The sequence below is a fragment of the Kogia breviceps genome, chromosome 2, assembly GCF_026419965.1.
Source record: "Kogia breviceps isolate mKogBre1 chromosome 2, mKogBre1 haplotype 1, whole genome shotgun sequence".
NCBI lineage: Eukaryota > Metazoa > Chordata > Mammalia > Artiodactyla > Physeteridae > Kogia > Kogia breviceps.
Window position 1 is genome coordinate 165,931,075 of NC_081311.1, and position 7,070 is coordinate 165,938,144.

General features: G+C 34.9%; 1 non-coding gene across 1 annotated transcript; it reads left to right on the forward strand.

Annotated features, from left to right (window-relative positions):
* The first annotated feature begins 6,218 nt into the window (after positions 1-6,218).
* Positions 6,219-6,322, forward strand: LOC131751663 (U6 spliceosomal RNA). Its single transcript, XR_009334236.1, has one exon. It is a non-coding gene; the product is annotated as a U6 spliceosomal RNA (small nuclear RNA).
* The last annotated feature ends 748 nt before the right edge of the window (positions 6,323-7,070 follow it).

The following is a 7,070-nucleotide window of genomic DNA, read 5'->3' on the forward strand; positions in this document are numbered from 1 at the left end:
CATTATTCAGCATACTATAGGGAGTCATTAAGTGTGCCATGGTTGTGATTTTTCTCAATTTCTGCTTAGTGTAAACATTCAATAAATAGCTAAATGTATTTATATATTGTTTTTAACTGTTAGTGCATTTTAGAGTATTTTAATAGCCTTTATCTATTAAAAAAATCTCAGGTCTTTTTCAATTGAGAGACATTTTAACAAAAAGATATGGATGTATCCAGTGTTGTTTATAAATTAAAACACATACAACAGCTAAGTGCAAATGAGTTCTACTACTAAAGATTCCAAATTCATTTTTCTATCAAAATCCACGTGCTTATGAGAAATAAAAAAGCAGAGAAAAAAACTCAACTTCGTTTCTTTTTATGGTTGAGTAATATTCCATTGTATATATGTGCCACATCTTCTTTATCCATTCATCTGTCGATGGACACTTAGGTTGCTTCCATGTCCTGGCTATTGTAAATAGTGTGGCAATGAACATTGTGGTACATGTCTCTTTTTGAATTATGGTTTTCTCAGGGTATATGCCCAGGAATGGGATTGCTGGGTCACATGGTAGTTCTATGTTTAGTTTTTTAAGGAACCTCCATACTGTTCTCCATAGTGGCTGTATCAATTTACATTCCTACCAACAGTGCAAAAGGGTTCCTTTTTCTCCACACTCTCTCCAGCATTTATTGTTTGTAGATTTTTTGATGATGACCATTCTGACTTGGTGTCAGAAAAACTACCTCATCGTAGTTTTGATTTGCATTTCTCTAATGATTAGTGATGTTGAGCATCGTTTCATGTGTTGGTTGGCAATCTGTATATCTTCTTTGGAAAAATGTCTATCTATGTCTTCCACCCATTTTTGGACTGGGTTGTTTGTTTTTTTGATATTGAGCTGCATAAGCTGCTTGTATATGTGGCACATATATACAACGGAATATTACTCATCCATAAAAAGAAACAAAATTGAGTTATTTGTAGGGAGGTGGATGGACCTAGAGTCTGTCATACAGAGTGAAGTAAGTCAGAAAGAGAAAAACAAATACCATATGCTAACATATATATATGGAATCTTAAAAAAAAATGGTTCTGATGAACAAAGGGGCAGGACAGAAATAAAGATGCAGACACAGAGAATGGACTTGAGGACATCGGGTGGGGGGAGGGTAAGCTGGGATGAAGTGAGAGAGCAGCACTGACATATATACACTACCAAATGTAAAATAGATAGCTAGTGGTAAGCAGTTGCATAGCACAGGGAGATTAGCTCGGTGCTTGTGACCACCTAGAGGCGTGGGATAGGGAGGGTGGGAGGGAGATGCAAGAGGGAGGGGATATGGGGATATATGTATACATATAGCTGATTCACTTTGTTATGCAGCAGAAACTAACACAACATTGTAAAGCAATTATAGTCCAATAAAGATGTAAAAAAAGAAAAGCAGAGAAAAGATAGCCAATAGTCTTAAAAAATATTCAGCCTCACTACTGATTAAAGAAACACACATAAAATCTTTTTGATCCCACTTTTTCTCTTTAATACTAAATAAGACAATAAATATCCAACTAGTTTTTAAAATCTTAGTATGTTGTCATATTACCTTTAAATATTTTTTGAAAGATATACCACAGATGCAATGGAAACACATTGAATATTACCTCATTGATTCCATTCCCCTCTCCTCCTGTCCCAGAAGTAACAACTATCTTGAGTTTGGTACATTATCATAGCTACACATTTTTTTTTTTTCATACCCTTACTACATATATGTGTGCTTTCCATATATTTACTTCTTGTGTGTATTTATTAAGCAATCAGTATTGTTTGCATGTTTTAAAGTTTTAAATTTTTTTCACTCAAATTTATGGTTTGCTATTTTTCCATGTTAAAACACGTAGATTCAATTCATGCATTTAAACTGCTAAATTAATTTTCCTTGTGTGGCTATATCCATGTTTACTTGTCTATTTTCCTTTTGATGGAAATGTTTCCAGTGTTTTATTATTATACAAAATGCTTCAATGGAGATAACATTTTTCATGTCTCAAAATGACAAGAGATTTTAAATTAAAATACTCCATGATGAAGAGAATTACTGGTAGGAATGCAATTTGATACAGTCTTTCTGGAAAACAATTTGGCAACATGTGCCAAGACCTTAAAAAATATGCATACTCATTAACCCTATAACATTACTTCTAAAAATATACCATATCAGTGGTTCTCAAACTGTGGTCCCCAGATCAGCCGCATCCGCACAAGCAAATTCTCAGGGCCCTACCTCAAACCTACCTGACCAGAAACTTTGAGGATGGGAATAAGCAATCTATGGTTTACCAAGCCCAACAGGTGACTCTAACTCATGCCAAAGTTTAGGAAACAACTGCTCTAGATAACAGATTAGAAAGTCTCAAGGATATTCACTGCAGAATCACTTTTAAGAGAAAAGGTGGGACTCACCCTCAATGTCTTCATAAATCTTTAAAAAAATTGATATAAATAATAAAACAAATATAGTATGAAAAATTAAATTATGTGGGAAAATAGGTTTGCTATTATGCTATAAGAAACGCCATGATCTATAGTCATGTATAAGTGATATCACACAGTATTCATCATTTTCTGTCTGACTTATTTCATATGTAGAATCTAAAAAATATAACAAACTAGTGAATAAAACAAAAAAAGAAGCAGAATAACAGATACAGAGAACAAACTAGTGGTTACCAGTGGGGAGAGGGAAGGGGGGAGGGGCAATATAGGAGTAGGGGAGTTTAAAAAAAAAAGGTTATTATGAGATTATAAGAAATTGGAACTTCCCTGGTGGCACAGTAGTTAAGAATTCACCTGCCAAATCAAGGGACATGGGTTCGATCCCTGGTCCAGGGAGATCCCACATGCCATGGAGCAACTAAGCCCATGAGCCACAATTACTGAGCCTGTGCTCTAGAGCCCTCAAACCACAGCTACTGAGCCACATGCCTAGAGCCCATGCTCCGCAACAAGAGAAGCCACTGCAGTGAGAAGCCTGCACAACCCAATGAAGAGTAATCCTGCTCGCCGCAACTAGAGAAAGCCTGTGTGCAGCAACGAAGACCCAACGCAGCCAAAAAAAAAAAAAAAAAAAAAAAAAAAAAAATCTGTGTGAAACTTTTGAAAATTGCAAAGCACTATATAATTTAAAGAATCTTTTATTCAATAAAAAAGTTTTTAAAGATTAGAGAAAAAATAAAGTACATATAGCAAAATCATAACTTTTTATGGTATATATCCAAAGGTAGTAAATAAGAATTTTCATACATATAGTCTGAATTAATGCATTTACATTTAGTTAATACATCACTCGTTTATGCTCTCATTTGTAACCTCATTAGTTGTATTTATTAACTATTAAAAATGATAAATGAAGCTTATGTTTTTATGAACATAAATAATAGCTACTGAGGTTTTTTAACTCCAAATACCATGATGCTTTGATGTGCAAACAGGTTTCCAACAAGGTAAACTCAGTTTTAAAAAGATGTCATTTTATGCAATAATTTACTTTGGATTGACAGTTAAAAGTAATATCTAGATGATGTCTATAACATATTCCACACATATTCTAAAAGTCTATTAATAGAAATATAAGGAATGTTAAAACTGGCTGGTATGATATCCAGTGAAATATAGACTTAAATTCTATGCCATTAGAACTTGCAAATTTATAAGAATGTGCTTTAAATTTGTTGGCAGTTGAATTTCTATGTAAAGTTCTCAGTATGGCTATGGCTATCAAATGGATCATAATAACCTCAACATTCATTTATGTAATTCAAATTATATTATATATAACCCCATTTATTTTTAAAAAATAACTAATATAATTTTGCTCACATCTGATGTATATACCATGATCAAAATTTAATTCCAATTTTCCTGAACTAGAGAATAGGTTTTGTGTGAGGTCTGTAGCAAATTTAATTTTAACTCGTAATTCTCAGTATGTTCCTATTACTTTCAAGAATAATAGGGAGTATGCCTGCAGGTAGTTTTAATACCTTTAAATTCCTATGGATCACAATGAAATACCATGTAGCCCAGTATGTTTCTTATTTCAAAGTTTGTGGGTTGCTAACAATATACTTTTATTAAAATTCCTATTAATTTTTGCTGTCAATCTGAATATATTACTTTATCATTTTTCTATAGAATAAAAAAGTGAAGAAAATGTTACTTTATTTCTAACTACTTATTTGGCAAAAAAATAGAAAAAGAAATTTAGAAGAAGTCAACTATGTCATAGCCAAATAATAGCCAATTTTTGAATATTTTAATAATGAAATGGAACAATTTATACATCTATCCATGTAGTGATTTGTTCAAAACATACTTAGTATTGAGCCAAGGAATTGTGCTAAGCATTAGGGATACAGCAGCTAGCAACAATTAAATCCCTGCCCTCAAGAAGCATTCATTCTAGTGGGAGTAATAGACAACAAACACATAACAATTCAAGTACTCATACTGTGATAAAGAAAAAGAGGAGTTTTATCTAAAAAATGGATCTGAATTAAACATGAAAAGTGGATAAAAGCATTCCAAGAATAAAGCAAAGCCTATGCAAATGACCTAAGGTGAGCAATTGCTGGTGAGAAGTGCTCTGAGGAGAGTGAGTAGATTAGAATGGCCAGAGAATTGGGAACAAAAAAGAACAAGGTACCCGATGAGTCTGGGGTAAGGGCAGGGACAGATCACCAGGCTTCTGTAAATCATGATGGGATATTGAGCTTGTCCTGGTACTAAGAAGCCATGATGTGTCAAAGGCTAACCCTGACTACTCTGGAGACATGATCATGAGGGCACAAATATGTTACTGTGGGCCAGGCAAGAGATGCTGGGAACTTTGGACGGAGGTGATTTCATTTCAGATGGAGAGACACAGATGTCTTCACAACCTGTCTGGGAATCTGTGTTGGAAACAGAGCTTGGTTACAAACTGGATGGGGGGTAGAGGTGGGCTGTGGATGTGAAAGGTGCAAAGTTGACCCTTCGTTGACTTATCTGGAAGGAGTGGAGTTGTCATTTACTAAGGTGGAGGCACTGGGAGAGGGGTAGATTTGCTGTCTGTGGCATGGGCCATCTTAACTTTGAGATGCCTGTAAGACATACAGGTGAAGATATCAAAAACATATTAATTAATATGGTGCTCAGGGCTTCCCTGGTGGCGCAGTGGTTGAGAATCCGCCTGCCGATGCAGGGGTCACGGGTTCGTGCCCTGGTCCGGGAAGATCCCACATGCCGCGGAGCACCTAAGCCCGTGAGCCATGGCCGCTGGGCCTGCGCGTCCGGAGCCTGTGCTCCGCAACGGGAGAGGCCACAGCAGTGAGAGGCCCGCATACAGCAAAAAAAAAAAAAAAAAAAAAAAAAAAAAAAAAAAAAAAAAAAAAAAATATGGTGCTCAAAGGGGAGGTCTGGGCTAAAAAAAAACCCCTCAATTTATCTTTTTAATCTTACTTTTCACATTCAACTAAATGTAATACATAATCATTGGGGGGAAAATAGTATTAAAAAGTAACACACACACACACACACACACAAAAGTAACACAGAGTTCTTTTTCTATATAAATACACATACACACAGATGTGTGGATAATTATTATTCATAAGAAATTGAATTATATTTTTTAATCTGATTTTTAACTTAATTTTTTAAGCATATTTTCTTCAGAGAAATATAGATTCCTTTTGAGATATGTAACTTTACTGAGCACATAATGTTGCTTTCTATAGCTAATCAGAAAATTATTAAACCAATTCTTATTTTTATAAATGTACATGGTTAGTAATTTTTTGCTACAATAAGCAGTACTACAAGGGGCACTCTTTTATGTCTTTGTTTAGTGAAATTTATAGTTCACAAGAAATACTACATAATATGTGTGATTAATGTATACAGACAGGATTAAATTAATATATCACTTATAGTCAAAAAGTAGAAAATATGAATTAATTTCTTTTGCAAACAGCTATAAAGAGAGTTCTGAATTTTGCTTGCAATGTTAAATGTTTTAAAGCTGCAAGTAGGAAGACAGATGTCAATTTCAACATTAGGAATGAAAACTTAGTATATAGAAGTATGTAGCTTCTAAGGAATAAAAAAAAAATTCTATATTACATTAGATTTCCTACCTTTCTTCTCTTTTAGTCCACACTAAAGGCCCTGTCAAGATGTCAGAGTGGTGCTTGCTTTGGCAGCACATATACTAAAATTGGAACAATACAAACATTAGCATGGCCCCTGAGCAAGGAGGACACACAAATTCGTGGAGCCTTCCATATTTTTAGGCTGTTAAGAGAGCAGATCCTAAGAGTTCTCATCACAAGGAGAAGTGTTTTTTTTTCTTTCCTTTTTATTGTATCTATATGAAATAATGGATGTTAACTAAACTTACTGTGGCAATCATTTCACAATACATGTAAATCAAACTATCATGCTATACACCTTAAACTCATACGGTTTATTGTCAAGTATTTCTCAGTAAAACTGGAAAAAAATTTCAGGGTTTCTGAAGGTTAATGAGCATATTTTGGTTCTGGAGACTTAGCTCGCTTTTGTCTCCATGAACATAGCTGTCTGTAACTCAGATCTCAGTTTACCTGGTCACACCATTGTTTGTAATAGATAGCAGCACTTTTTTCTTAAAATCAAAACAGAGTCATATTTCCAACATTACATTTCTGCAAACATCACTCCAGTCCTGTGCCCCAGGAAATACAGAGGTACCTGATGAAAACTATTCCTTCAGAGGAGGATACACACACCCCCACTTTGATGCTTTTCTCCAAAATACTTTACTAACAACAACAACAAAAAGACACGTGGGCAATCCGTCTCCTTCAAGAGTTCACTGGCTGCTGAGCTTGGGGTGGGGGAGGGGTGCTTGCTGCTCTTAGTGACAGACATCACTTAGACATTTTAACTCCCTTTGACACCCCCAGTCCCACCTGCAAACTGGAAACTGAAGAAAGAGGTGTCTCAAAAACATGAAATCCTGTTTTGCCTGGTGGGATATCTTTATTCCTGAGTAATT